This window comes from Neoarius graeffei, chromosome 17 (genome assembly GCF_027579695.1).
Source record: "Neoarius graeffei isolate fNeoGra1 chromosome 17, fNeoGra1.pri, whole genome shotgun sequence".
Classification (NCBI taxonomy): Eukaryota; Metazoa; Chordata; class Actinopteri; order Siluriformes; family Ariidae; genus Neoarius; species Neoarius graeffei.
The window spans coordinates 70,483,592-70,498,166 of NC_083585.1; the positions used below are offsets into that span (position 1 = coordinate 70,483,592).

The 14,575-nt window shown below is 42.3% G+C and overlaps 2 protein-coding genes across 2 annotated transcripts in view; both read left to right on the top strand.

Moving 5' to 3' along the window:
* efna2a (ephrin-A2a) overlaps positions 1 to 14,575 on the top strand; it is a 179,415-nt gene that overhangs the window by 111,490 nt on the left and 53,350 nt on the right. The gene's annotated exons all lie outside the window — the stretch shown is intronic.
* The window catches only part of rps8a (ribosomal protein S8a), a 403,017-nt gene that overhangs the window by 99,279 nt on the left and 289,163 nt on the right, over positions 1 to 14,575 (top strand). The gene's annotated exons all lie outside the window — the stretch shown is intronic.

Here is a 14,575-nt window from a genome sequence, read left to right on the forward strand (position 1 = left end):
TTTCAGTTTGTCACTTTTAAAATAAGAAGTTAAACACTACACTAAAACATTATTTTTAGTTTGACACTTTTTAAAAATAAGTTCTTATCAAATAAGATCAGGCTAAAATCCCACACTGTGCTGTTTGTATTATTTTAATTCTCTTTATATGACTGAAGTGTTGTGTTCTGTGTGCTTTAGTCGTGCTGCTTTCCCCCGTTTCTCTTCTCTCGTTTCATCTGTGTGCTCTCGGTCAGCTCTGACCCCATGGCTTGGCTTCTTCGTGATGTTCTCGGTTTCAGAGTTAATGATGACTGGCTGGTAACGACAGGTGGTGCTGAGACACGGCTTTATCTGCTACTGGAGGACCGTAAAGAGCGCTCACGTCTTCTGATATCTACGAGTGCTTTACAGTGAAGGTCAGAGGTCAAGTGTCTGGTGTGGGATGAGGTTAAATAAAGTCGAGCAGCACACGCTGTCCTTCACTTGTAGCACACTTTATTTAATGTGTTATTACAGGTGTGTCAGTGACAACGGGTTGGAGATTTAGATCCTGTGGGCCAGAGCTGAACCGCGGCTTGCTATCTGGGGTTCGTTTAGAGTGTGGACTCACAGCGTGTGCTGGACACTCAGTGTCTCACTGTCTCTCAGTCTCTCTCTCACACACTGTCTCCCCCTCTCTCTCTCCCTCTCCCCCTCTCCCTCTCCTCCCCCTCCTTGGTGTGATGTTCTTCACAGTGACTCGCCTCATGAGCGAAGGTTATTGAGGCAGTTGGTAAATGTTGGTTGAAGGTCGTACAGATGTGGTATAAATGTTGATCCAGTGGTGAGTTGCTGAGGAACATCAGGGCTGGAGTTAAATCTCTCACTGCAGCACTCCGTTACTGTGGGGAAATATTGGTTTAGTGTTTGATCTGTACACTTCCTCTTCCTCTGGAATGAATTTAAATATTTATTCAGCTGCGTCGGTGAATCTCCTGAGCACTGATCATTAATTAGACATTCTCATATCGGCTTTCCATCGGAACCTGGTGCCCTTGTTCTTATTCATATCCGATCTGACGCTAATTTCCTAAACGTCTCATATGCTGGAGTTCTCAAGCATCAAAACGAGAGATAAACTCGAACCAGGAAACGTTTATAATGGATGATCTGTCAGGAGGTGTTTAATGGAGTGTTTAATGGAGAATGAAATTGTGTTTCAGAAGCGAGTGGTGTTAGACAGGATGAGGATGTTGATGTTTACTGATTTCTGATGGAAAATGTTGGTAGTTTGTTGGATATTATTGGAGTTTTCTGGTGTTTTGGTGACACATAATGCTGTTTTTCAATGATGTAATTGGTGTTTTGTTAAAGACCACTTGAGTTTTTATGAATATTTTTGTTGGCGAGCGTTGTTGTTTGTGTTAAAAGCTTTGATTGGTGTTTAATGGAGAACACTGGTGCTTTGTTGATATAATGGTGTTTTAAATGTGTCACGGTGTAAGTGAAGGTTGATCTTTTGTTGCTGTTCATTGCTGTTTTGTTGGAGTTTAGTGGTGTTTTGAGGGTGAATGTTGGTGTTTGTGAACATCTCATCAAAACTGTAAATAAAGCAGCACCTCTGTGTGCAATATCACACGGCATTGTGGGAGCAGCAGTGTAAACTCCAGTGAGAGGTGTGTTACAGTATCGTTTAGCGATGTTAATGAGCTCCACTGAGACTCAATAACAATTAGTTTCATCATCTGATGATCTGAGAGCTTTGTGTCTCCTTCAGACCCCTGAGTGCATGGTGGACCTCAGAACCTTCAGTGTTATCGCCGACACTCTGAAACATCACCTCGTCTCCAACGAGCTGCTCAGCTGTGTGGAGAAACATCATTTTATTTAGCTGTTTTTGTTTTGTTGTTGTGTGCTGTTCGCAATGAGCTCCGTGTGCTGTGTTTTATGTTTAAGATGTTATGGATTTTGAGCAGTGTGTTTAATAAAGAGTGTGAGGATGGCCACCCTGAGTGTGCAGAGTGCTATCAGAGCACATGGTCGATAAAAATGAGAGCGAGTTATAGTGAGTTTGAGAATTGATATGCAATCAAAGTATAGACGCTTGTGAGCGAGGGGGAAAGGACACAATGGTGGCTCAGTGCTCCAGCACACTTCTTCAAAGTCTACTTGGTTTTGACCTCTGACATGGAAAAGTGCAATGGAATGGTCGTTCAATTCAGAATTCCAAGACGGAACATCCACCTAGCTCAAAATCCCTGACATAAACATACCTGATGTCAAAACAATAAAGTGGCGCTCACGCAGTCTGCAGTAAACAAATTTTCCTTTCCATAATTTTTACTACTTGATCAAACTTGATTTTGCCTGATACGTAGCGTCTGTTGTTGAGAAATGGGCCGTGAGGGCTTGGTTCACATTGCCAGCAATGAGTCAGACTCATTTCCGGTGGGTGTTGAACTCCACCAGGGCTGTCGTTTGTCACAGATTCTGTTCAACATGGTGATAGAATTTCTAGGTGCAGCCAATGGGTGGAGGGTGACCAGTTTAGTGCGCTCAGGATCCTATCTTTGCTTTTTGTGGATGATGTGGTCCTGTCAGCTTCATCGAGCTGTGACCTCCAGCTTGCTTCGGGGTGGTTTGCAGTTGAGTGGGATATGAATCAGCACAGCACATCTGAGGCCATGGTTCTTCTCCAGAAAAAAGATGGATTGCCTGCTGGGTTGTGGAGGAGTTGTTACCTCAAGTGGAGGAGTTCAAGTATCTCGGGATCTTATTCATGAGAGGGGGAAGAATGGAGTGAGAGCTTGACAGGTGGATCAGTGCAGCATCTGCAGTGATGTGGATGCTGTACTGGTCTGTCGTGGTGACGAGAGAGCTGAGCCAAAAGGCAAAGCCTTTGATTTATTGGTCAGTCTACATTGCTGCCCTCACCTATGGGCACAAACTGTGGGTAGTGACTGAAGGAACAATATTGCAGAAATGAGCTTCCTCCACAGGGTGTCTGGGCTTGCCCCTTAGAGACGGTGAGGAGCTTGGACATTCAGGAGGGGCTCAAAGTAGAGCCACTGCCCCTTTGCACCAAAAGGAGGTAGTTGAGGTGGTTTGGGCATTTGGATAGGATGCCTCCCAGTTGAGGTGCTTTGGGCATGTCCAACCAGGAGAAGACCCCAGGGCAGACCCAGGACACATTACAGAGATTATATTCCTCAGCTGTCTTGGGAATGCCTTAGTATCCCCCTGGAAGAGCTGGAGAAGGTGGCCAGGGAGAGGAAGGTCTGGGCATCTCTGCTTAGACTGCTGTCACCACAACCTGGATCTGGATAAACGGTGGATGGAAGAATGGGTGGAGCTTTTGTGTTGTGAAAATGTGTTTTAACAACTTTTAACATCGTAACATTTTTATGAGTACGAGGATATTAACACGGTACCTCACTGAAACCCGATACTACAATCAGTATTGATGCATCACTAATTTACAAGCATCTCCTGATAGTTGTTGTTATGTCTTATCAGTCTTTATGGTGTTATCACAACATGGTGTTTAGGAATATGAAACCTTCAGAGCAAATATTCTCTTCACTATGTTTAGTAAATGTCCTTCTCCAGGAAAAACATATGATTGTCTTTCAAATTGATCCCCAATAAGGATACTACAAAACCCGACAAATGGGACCGGTTCCAAAAAGCCTGCCGATGGAGACGGACTCGTCCCAAACTGATGATTTGCAGTGCCATGAATAACTGCCATACAACCTCACATTTATGATGCATGCCCACACACACACACTTGTCTAAAATGAAGTCATTAGGCCTAATTACATAAGAACGAATCTATTTGTTCTTCATTAACACCGTCATGACCTTTAGGGAATTTCAAACAGTGGAACTTAAGAAAGGTCAGTGATGCTATTAAACCTCATCAGTGCAGTCGCTTTGATGAATTGAAATCTTTGTTATTTAGCATTTGCTTTTGTTTTGCTTTCCCATAGGTTGTCATCATTGAAAACGTGACCCCTTTTCAGACAAAATAAAGTGAAAATGTGGAGAATTGACTGATGAGCGATGAGTCAAGACGATGATTCAGACTTTTGGATGCATTGCGTTGTGTTTGTCGTCATTGTTGTTGATGGATTCTGTCAGGTTTGGGAGGGAGCCCGTCACTCTGGGACTTGGGATGAGACCGACACCCTGCATAGATCTAATGAGGCCTCAGGGGAATTGCAATGTTATAGCTGGAGAAGTGAGAAAGCAGTGATTTCGGCTCCTTAAATCATGCTCATTACTCAGTGGTGTCCATAGGGATGGTATGGGGTTGAGACTGTGAATCAGGATTGTGATTTGATCGATTATCCATTTGGTAAACATTACACCAAAAAATGTACTAAACCGTCAGGGACATTGGAACCCTCAAAGGTTACTAAAGATGCATCATTAGACATTAGAACAATGCTGTGCTTTAAAATGCTATAAACACACACTATGCTGAGGTATAGTAAAATATCAAGGACACTTGAAGGTTCCACCTCTGTGACAAGCAATGCCACAGTTGTAGTACTTTATTTATTTATTTATTTATTTATATTCGAGTTCCTCTAGATGGTTAAAAGTTGTAGCTTTCCAAAGGAATTCCACTTGGACTGTTCCTGATCAGGAATAAGCAATGAGAGGAAGGAATGTATGTCTATAAACTCTCAAATGAAAAATCTAAGCCCTAAAGTTCTTTGGTTTGTCCCTCTAAGAGTAAACGTTAAAGGTTCTACCTAAAACCCAATACCACAATGTTCCAAATAGAACCCTTTTAGGAAACTAATAATTATTGAACCCTTGAGGAACCCAATAAAAAACATGATGATGATGATGATGATTATCATCATCATCATCATCATCATCATTCGACTGCCGTCGAGATAGACAACACAATGCTCCACCATAGGGGCCTATCAGACATTGCCCAAGCTAACTCCTCAAAGACTAAGTCTCTGGATAGAGTATCAGGGAACATTAAAGGTCTCTTTCCCCTTATTGGACACGGTAATCTCCATAGAATGACATCAGCGATTATTTGATCTTTTGCTCGGAAACGACGGCCGATGAACCTAGCTCTCCTTTGTGCCACTGTTCTGGAGATGGATAGGAGTTCACCACAGATCACAGTTTTGATTGGGTGGTCTTTCCAGGATAGGTTTAGGACCTGCATTAGCAGTCTTGTGTATGTGCCATCAAGGTGTTTTTCAGTAATAATAATAATAATAATAATAATTGCAGCTCTGTGTCGGCCCTGTGATGACCTGGCGACTTGTCCAGGGTGTACCCCGCCTTTCGCCCGTAGTCAGCTGGGATAGGCTCCAGCTCGCCTGCGACCCTGTAGAACAGGATAAAGCGGCTACAGATAATGAGATGAGATGAGAATTGCAGCTCTTGGAAAGTCCTGGGCTTTGAACGTTTTGCAAAAGGTTACAAGTAAATCCTGTTTAGAAAGCTAGAATCATTAAACATCCCTGAGTAAAGATGTAAACATCTCAGCAAACCAAACCTGTCGTGGCTGATGGACGTAAGGTTTGGCGTAACGGGGAGCGTTGCGTACATTTTATTTTTGGGTGAATTGTTCCAGTGAACACTTGAAGTTCTGTCTGATTGATGGACTGAGTGAAACTGTCAAACTGGAAGACAACTTTCTGACTGACGGCGAAGAGCGAGTGATGAATCCCAACATGAAGCTGAGAGCTTCATCATCTTCAGTTAACAGAAACATTCAGGAGGAGAAAAGAGAATCCTGCTGGACAAGTGAAGTATGGCTGACCTCTATATGTCTTTCATTCTCCTACTGAGAGATTAGTTTAAGCTACACAATATTTACACACTCTCTCTGTGACGAGGCAAGTCTCAGGTGGCTTTGATGTGGAGATGAGCTTCAGATTCTTTCTTCTTTCCCAAGGCAGAGAGAGGGAGGGGGAAATGTAAGAAAGAAAGAGAGAGACAAGGAGGACAGAGAGACAGAGAAGTTCTAGGAGAGAGAGACAGACAGTGAAAAAAAGAGATGGGGAGAAAGAGACAGGCAGAGAGAGACAGAAACAGAGAAATGAAGCGAGAGAGAGACAGGATGTCAAACACACTTTGTCCACAGTAAATATTCTCTCTTGTCTCTCAGCCTGATGTGAATACAGAAAAGGCCAAAACATTTGCCTGCTGATCTGGAAATTCAAAGTTTCAGCCTCTGAGTTGCTGTAGCAGCAGGCTGAGAAGGCCAGTCCAGACTCGGTGACCGATTCCAGCTCTTCCTGGAGGATCTCCAGATGTTCCCAAGCCAACAATGAAATATAATCTCTCTGGTGGATTCTGGTTCTGCCCTGGGATCGCCGCCTAGTGATGCAGCTTGACTAGGGGGCGTTCTTGTTAGGTGCCCAAACCACATCACCTGGATCTTCTTGATTGGGAGGAGCAGCGGCTCTACTCTGTCCAGGATTGTCGAGCTCCTCACACTGTGAGACCAGCGACCCTGCAGAGGAACATCATTTCCATTCCCTGTACTTGTGACCTTATTCTTATGGACATTATCTCCATCTCATGACCATAAGTGAGGACACGGATGTAGACTGACTGGTAAACAGAGAACCTACTCTTTTTTTTTTTTAACTGAATTTCTGCTCTTTATTGAGTTCCTTCTTCATCACCACAGACCAGTGCAGCAGCTGTAACAGTGCTGCTGTTGATCTGGTCCATTTGTCAATCCGGCTGATGTTCACGCTGGGTTACAGCCATGACTGGCACCGACAGCTTTCTGTCCACAGCTTCTTGTAGTTGCCTCTGATTGAGGACTTGATTGATATTGTCCATTCAGACTCCATGTCTCTCTCCTCACTTGGTACATGGAAGAAGTCCTTTCAGAGGTAGGCGCTCAATTAGGTTTTCAATGAAAGTTCTGCCAGATGCTCTCAAGCAACATGAAAGGTTCTTCTGGCTAACTTTAGCCCAGTATCCTGTGCATCTAATCCATTCAACAGTCCACCAAATGGTGATCACTTCATCTAACTGTCTAGAACATATGGCCTCTATTCTGAAGATCTGAAGATACAATCACACACTTGATCATTGACCTCTGGCCCAAGGCGCTCTGGTACCAAGTGCACTTGTGAGCAATCTTGTGTTTGAAAAAAAAAGTGTTTATTATTGGCAAGCTGTTACTTGCACACAAGTCTAAAAACATTTTCATAATCTTCATAAAAGATCTGAACGGAAACCTCCACTTTGATAAAGACAGGCACTGCAGTTCAGTCCCTCACCGCTGCACTGATTGATTGACTTGAAATTCTGATACTTTTCTTGGTACTTGTTCCTGAAGTGCGTTGTTTGTGCAGGGTATTGATCTGTGTGCGACTCTGTTATGGGACCCTCGAGGAGGAAACATCAGACTCCTAATGCGGCCGTAACCACAGAGCTCAAATCACTACTCGAATATTTCTCATGGAAACATAGAGATGATTTTTCGGGTTGAAGCTTTTGATTTCCTGGAGCTCTGCAGCAGTAAACAGTAAAAATGCAGATATGGAAACCTTTTTTCTTTTTTTTTGCTTCAAGCCATCAGGCACCAAAACAAATCGTAGTTATTGATTTTTGTATTTTTCACCCCTGAAGAATAAAATCTATATTTTGCATTCTGGTTTCAGTCTGTTGCCATGGGTAACGTGGGGCAGGAAGTAATTGACTCTCATCTGTCACACTCGAGGAGCATGAAACGAAGAGAAGAGTCAAGAGACTGAGATAGAGTTATAGAAGTGCATTTGTAAGTATGAGAGTAAAACTGACTTTTCAGTGGAAAATAAAATATCTACAATGTTCCAATGATACCACATTTAATCATAATAATGCAGGTTTAGGTTGAGACACGAAATCAGATTCTTCAGTGACGTCACACAGACATGGGGAACCCATGGCCTAATGGTTAGAGAAACAGCTTTGGGACCAAATTGTCGCCAGTTTGATTCCCTGGACCTGCAGGAATGGATGAAGTGCCCTTGAGCAAGGCACCTAACCCCCAACTGCTCCCCAGGCTGCTCTGGGTGTGGTGTACAGCGCTCTGGATCAGTGCTGTAGTCGAGTCACTAAACCTCGAGTCCGAGTCCAGTCTCAAGTCCCCAGTGTTCAAGTCCAAGTCATTAAAAAAATTTCGAGTCGAGTCCGAGTCGAGTCCACTATTGATCTGAGTCGAGTGCGAGAACAAGACTCCACCCACACCATTTGATGGTGTCCGTTTCAGTGCCATTAGCATTAGTTTGTTCCTGAACATGACGTATGAACAGGTGAATGTGCTTCTCTTTGTCAGGGAGTGTGAAGTATTCTGTCAGAGACGGTTGGGAGACGGATGGAAGTGCAGAAGGTGTGTTTATAAATACAAGTGAAGACACAAACAATCCAGAACGGCAGGCAAAATCGTAAAACAGTGAAACAGGCGATAGGTCAAGCGAGACACAAACAGGCTATCGTAGACTCGGCAGGATCAAAGACGAGAAACAGGATATCAGGGATCAGGAAACCAAACAAGGAAACAAGGCTCGGTAACGTGTCAGCAATGCAACTCCATACTTCGCAAAGTAAATGTGTTTTCACAGTTTTTATATCGGCACGCTGATTGCGCCTTAATCCTGTGCAGGTGCGAGTCATTTGTGGCACGCACTCGAGAGTCTATCTGATGTGCACTCCAAGGCATGCAGGTGTGACACTCTTTCATGAAATTAGTACAAAAATTAATGTAGATATAAATATCTTATGCCAAATTATTATGGCATGTTACAAAAAATAAAGAAAAAATCCAAGTCCTCGTCTTCAATTTACGAGTCCGAATGCAGTTAATGCACGAGCCCGGGTCCAAGTATGAGTCATCAGTGCACAAGTCGAGTCACAAGTCCTTAAAATTAGGGTACGAGTCGGACTCGAGTACTACAAGCCTGCTCTGGATAAGAACATCTGCTAAACTCTTGTAATGTAATGTTCATGAAAGCGGCCATCTTGGAATCCATTTTCCCCTTTACTGCAGTTTATCATCACACATTCCAGGATTCTCTTCCTGCTTTAAGGTTCTTGATCTTCTGTTTCTGTTAAAATATCAAACCCTCATCTAGCACTTTAATTTCATTATAGAATTATATTTTTCTTTTTTTGAAAAAAGTGTCACATCATCTGTCTTTCAAACTGAGTCATTAAAACTGACGCTTTCAAATGGACTCGTTCAGATTGAATCTTAAATTATTCATAATCCTTTTCTTGTCTAATGTTCTGCTGTTGCTTCGATTTCTTTATTAGTTTTTTAATGACTTTGTTGTCAGTATGTGAGGCTCCTGAAAATGACACTGAGGTCTCTGTAGAGTTTTACTGCTTAATAATAAATAAATGCAATACATAACAAGTAAATATTCTTTCAGAACCATTTAGACTGAATCTTTTGGATCAGCTGTTTGGATCATTTAGACTTTTAAATTGACTCTTATTCTGAATCTTTTGAATTGAATCTTTAAAACTGACTCTTTTATCATTTAGACTTTTAAACTGACTATTGTCAACAAAATCTTTTAAAAACTGTCTCGGTTTCAATTATTTTAAACCAAAACTTCAACTTTGGCTCTTATTCACTGACTCTCTAAAAACAGACTCTTGTAAACTGACTCATAAAACCAAACCTGACTCTTTAAAACGGTACACTCACTGAGCACTTTATTAGGAACACTATGCTCACACTGGGCGGGGCACTTCTTCCTTTACTCTGAGATCTGCCTCCATTTTTCATGGCATAGATTCGACACGATGGTGGAAACATTCTTTTGAGATTCTGCTCCATGGTCACACGATCACCTCACACACTTCCTGCAGATTTTCAGGAACATGTTGATGCTGTGAATCTCCTGTTCTCCCACGTCCCAAAGATGTTCTCCTGGATTCAGATCCGCTGACTGAAGGCCACTGAACTCAGTGTCATGTTCATGAAACCAGTTTGAGACGACTTTTGCTTTGTGTCATGGTGCAGTATCGTGCTGGAGAAGCCATTAGAAGATGGTAAATAGTGGGTAAATGTGATTGTTTGGTATTAACAGCCCAAAGTGTGTCAAGAAAACATTCCCAGCACCATTCCACCACCCTCACCAGCCTGGACTGTTGACACAAGGCTGGGTGGGTTCATGGATTCATGCTGTTGGTGCCCAATTCTGACCCTTCCATCTGGGTTCCTCAGCAGAAATGGAGCTTCATCAGGCCAGACACACTGCACTGTTATTACATGATGAGCTGATGATAACTGCGTGAATGATGATTTGGAACGTGTGCACCCCTAAAGTGTTCAGTGAGTGTACATCTTTAAAACTGACTTTTTAAGCCAAATCTATAAACCTGCCTCCTTTAATCTGAACCCTTCATGATGACTCTTTTAAATCATTCTCTTCCACCCGACTGAGAGACATTTAAAGCAAATTCTGGGATGAAGACGCTGTCCCTGTGACTCGCTCACAAAATGCCACGATGAATTCACTGTTATTTAAGATTATAATTAGCCATCAGACGGCTCACTGAACTAAAAACCAATTCACTGAAAGTTCTCCAACGTTCAGCCTTTTACTGAGAGCTGCTGTGGCGCAGTTTCACTTTGGTTTACCACAAGGAGGAAACAATAATAATAATAATAATAATAATAAATTTGCAGTAATTAAACAGTAGTAAAATATAAATGCTCGACAAAATGATTTGCCGTACAGTGTTGGTGTTAAATTATTTAAATCGTTTTACATACTGCAAGTGGAACAGATTCAACACACAGTATGTCCCACCCACTTCTTTAAGCCCACCCTTATTTTAACCATGTACTGCATTTCTCACCATAACCCTACCCCTCACTGTAACCCCACCCATTACTGAAACACCACCTCTCTAACTCCACCCATCACTCAAACCCACCCAATACTATAACTCCACCCATCACTCAAACCCACCCATTACTATAACTCCACCCATCACTCAAACCCACCCATTACTATAACTCCACCCATCACTCAAACCCACCCATTACTATAACTCCACCCATCACTCAAACCCACCCATTACTATAACTCCACCCATCACTCAAACCCACCCATTACTATAACTCCACCCATCACTCAAACCCACCCATTACTATAACTCCACCCATCACTCAAACCCACCCATTACTATAACTCCACCCATCACTCAAACCCACCCATTACTATAACTCCACCCATCACTCAAACCCACCCATTACTATAACTCCACCCATCACTCAAACCCACCCATTACTATAACTCCACCCTTCACTCAAACCCACCCATTACTATAACTCCACCCATCACTCAAACCCACCCATTACTATAACTCCACCCATCACTCAAACCCACCCATTACTATAACTCCACCCATCACTCAAACCCACCCATTACTATAACTCCACCCATCACTCAAACCCACCCATTACTATAACTCCACCCATCACTCAAACCCACCCATTACTATAACTCCACCCATCACTCAAACCCACCCATTACTATAACTCCACCCATCACTCAAACCCACCCATTACTATAACTCCACCCTTCACTCAAACCCACCCATTACTATAACTCCACCCATCACTCAAACCCACCCATTACTATAACTCCACCCATCACTCAAACCCACCCATTACTATAACTCCACCCATCACTCAAACCCACCCATTACTATAACTCCACCCATCACTCAAACCCACCCATTACTATAACTCCACCCATCACTCAAACCCACCCATTACTATAACTCCACCCATCACTCAAACCCACCCATTACTATAACTCCACCCTTCACTCAAACCCACCCATTACTATAACTCCACCCATCACTCAAACCCACCCATTACTATAACTCCACCCATCACTCAAACCCACCCATTACTATAACTCCACCCATCACTCAAACCCACCCATTACTATAACTCCACCCATCACTCAAACCCACCCATTACTATAACTCCACCCATCACTCAAACCCACCCATTACTATAACTCCACCCATCACTCAAACCCACCCAATACTATAACTCCACCCATCACTCAAACCCACCCAATACTATAACTCCACCCTTCACTCAAACCCACCCATTACTATAACTCCACCCATCACTCAAACCCACCCATTAATATAACTCCACCCATCACTCAAACCCACCCATTACTATAACTCCACCCATCACTCAAACCCACCCATTAATATAACTCCACCCATCACTCAAACCCACCCAATACTATAACTCCACCCATCACTCAAACCCACCCAATACTATAACTCCACCCTTCACTCAAACCCACCCATTACTATAACTCCACCCATCACTCAAACCCACCCATTAATATAACTCCACCCATCACTCAAACCCACCCATTACTATAACTATAAGTGTTATTACTTACAATGGCACTACCGTAACCAGCTCGGCAGAAAAGGCAGAATTATTCAACTTGTATTTTTCCTCTGTCTTCAGACCAGCGTCGACTACAAACATAAACACTCGTCCCTTAAATATTCCTGATCAATCGTCTGCTGTCCCGCTATTGTCTGAATTAACTTTATCAGTTAATGAAGTTGCAGAATGTTTAAAAGATCTTGACATCACGAAAGCCTGTCGTCCCGATGGGATCCGAGCCAGAGTTCTAAAAGAATACGCTAATAAGATCGCTCCAAGCCTGTGCATGATCTTTACCACCTCACTCAGAACAGCTTGTTTGCCTAAGGAATGGAAAAAAGCCAACATAACACCAGTTCATAAAAGTAAAAATATGGAGCCAGCTTCCAGTTATAGACCGATCTCCCTACTATGCCTTATAAGTGAAGTGCTCGACCGATGTGTTGGAAAAAGACTCTTCGAACATGTAAAAAACCTCATCACTCCTTTACAGCATGGATTCATGCGAAACCGCTCATGCGTATCACAGTTACTAACAGTCCTACATTTCATTGGTAAAAACCTTGACAATAACGTTCAAACAGACATCTTGTATCTGGACTTTGCCAAGGCATTTGACTCTGTGGACCACGCTATCCTCCTTGACAAACTTAAGAGATATGGAGTGGTCGGACGTCTACATGATTGGCTGAAGAATTACTTATTTGACAGACAGCAGAGAGTGGTTATAGATGGAGTCGCCTCTAGCTGGGCCCCGTATCTTCTGGGGTGCCTCAAGGAAGTCTGCTTGGCCCAATACTTTTTGTCATATTCATCAATGATCTGCCAAGTGCGTTACCTGATGGAATTCTCACAGCCCTTTATGCTGACGACACCAAACTGTATAGAAGTATTTCAACATATTTAGACGCGGAACAACTGCAGACAGCATGAACAAACCTTGACTCTTGGAGATTCCACAACAATATCAACTTCAACACATCAAAATGCAAGGCCTTAACCGTAACACGCAAGAAAAATCCAGTGGGCTATAACTACCATCTAGGCAATGTGGACTTAGAATGCGTTAATAAGGAGAAAGATCTTGGTGTCATGGTAACAAGTAATTTGACTTGGGAAAATCAAGTTCTTATGGTTACTGCTAAAGCGAATAAGCTGCTTGGTCTTGTACGTCGTACGTGTCCGATATTAACTGACGTCAACGTTAGAAGAACTTTGTACCTGGCACTTGTGAAGTCTCAAATGAGCTATGCAACCGAAGTGTGGTCCCCTAGTCACTCAACCTTAAAGCAAAAAGTTGAAAGAGTGCAGAGAAGAGCTACACGCTGGATATTACAACTCAAACAAGGCAAACTTTCATATAAAGAAAGACTGATCAAATTGGATTTGCTACCACTTACCTATGACCGCGAGGTCAAAGATTTAGTTTTTCTTTATAAGGCATTACATGGCCATGTAGATATTGATACTAGTTTTATTAAGAGCGTAAGTCATGGTCGTACTCGACGATCAAATCCATCTAGTGATGTAAAATACTTTAAGTATTTTATTCTAATAGAAACGCCCTTATGCAAATCAGTTACTTTTCAGGCCTCTTTCTTTAATAGTAGTATTAAATTATGGAATTTAATTTGTAAATCAATTCAACCAACTGATTTTCTAAGTATAAAGACCTTTAAGACTGCTATCATTAAAGTCTATAAAGACGAACTGATTAATGTTTTTGATGCCAATAATGTTTGTACTTGGGGCTTGGCCCGCAATTGTGGTTGCCATTGGCAACAGTAGCTTATTGAATGTTTAGAAGTTTTTTTTCTTTTTTTTTTTAAGGATTATTTTTAGGTTTTATCTGGAGGGTGCCTTGCATGGGACTTTATGTCCCGTTTGTACCTTTCCTTTTGGCCTGCTTCTTTTTATTTTTTCTTTCCTTGTGACTTTCAAAGACAATCCAAAAGTGTTCTGGAGTTACCATAGGTGATTTTCGTATCAGTTTAGGTGATTGTTGTCAAGTATATGATGTAGACCAATGAAGGTGATTAAAAAAAAAAAGAAAAAAAAATCACCCAAACCCACCCAATACTATAACTCCACCCATCACTCAAACCCACCCAATACTATAACTCTACCCATCACTCAAGCCCACCCATTACTATAACTCCACCCATCACTCAAACCCATCCA